This window comes from Cynara cardunculus, assembly GCF_001531365.2.
Source record: "Cynara cardunculus var. scolymus isolate 2C chromosome LG 12, CcrdV1, whole genome shotgun sequence".
NCBI classification, from domain to species: Eukaryota; Viridiplantae; Streptophyta; class Magnoliopsida; order Asterales; family Asteraceae; genus Cynara; species Cynara cardunculus.
This window is the reverse complement of record NC_037539.1, coordinates 35,444,153-35,445,329: the sequence shown is the minus strand read 5'-3', so window position 1 is coordinate 35,445,329 and position 1,177 is coordinate 35,444,153.

Here is a 1,177-nt window from a genome sequence, read left to right as displayed (position 1 = left end):
GACCTGAGGCTGCTCCTCTCGATGCTTCTCAGCATACGGTTGTCCATCCTCTCGAGGACATCTTTGCTCCCACCAGTGACACTCMTTTTGATGTCACTGAAGGCCCCTCAGGTATTCCATCTTCCTACCCTTTCATTTCTTCTAACCTTGAGCCTTTAGCTCATACTTCTTCCTTTGCAGGTCCTTTTTTGATGCATCAGCCTGATGCTCAAGAGGTGGAAGAGGGAGAAAGAGAGAAAGATGATGGAGGAGATGAGGATGTCGATGATGACTATGATATGGCATCAGACATCAAACTTCTTCTTCCAGCCGTTGATACCGTCCTCTCCAAGGTCAACGAAGTTCACCAAGAGATGCCCCGCCAAGGCGATCTTGATGCGAACTTCCTAGCCCTCCAGGCGGACATTCAAGAAGTTCAGAGTCAGCTCCAGACTCTCCAAGAAGCTGTTCACGCCAACAACGATGCCATTGTTATTCTTCACAGCAGGGCTGACGATGCGCAGGCGATTGCTGATCAGCAACTTGGACTTCTTCAGCAAATCCTGGATGCTGTCCGTCAACCAGCTCCAGTGAGTGCACCTTTATTCTTTGCCGATGATTGCTCCCAGCTCCATGAGATGCGTGAGGCAACGACAACTCTAGTCAATGCTTTGCAAAGGCTGGAGGATTCTATGGTTCTCCAGCAACAGCGCTTGGACGAACTCTCTGGCCAATTCTCTCAAGTCTTAGCCAGAGAGGGGGAGATGAGGTCCAACGCTGGTGGATCATCAGATGCTGCTCCTACAGCTTCTCAGGCTATTGGTCCAGTATCAGCTTCAGTTGTAGTAGAAGCTGAGGCTGTTGAAGCTGAAGCAGTTGTTGCTCATGTAATCCCTACCACCGAAGCTGCTCAAGCTGAGGTTGTAGAAGCCATCCCTAGGGATGATGTCCATATCGTCACTGCTGCTGGTGATGATGATGATGTTGATGAGGATGAAAAAGATGATGATGAAGACGATGATGAAGACGATGATGAACCTGTCATTCCAGACACCGGAGATGATCTAGATGGTGACGACAACGACGATGATGAAGATGACTTCACCATCAAGTTCCAGAAGCCATCAACCGTCACCAGAGGTGTTGCCCTCGGGGAAGCTCAATCCCAAGGGGAGCAAAGACAATGCGAATCGACTCC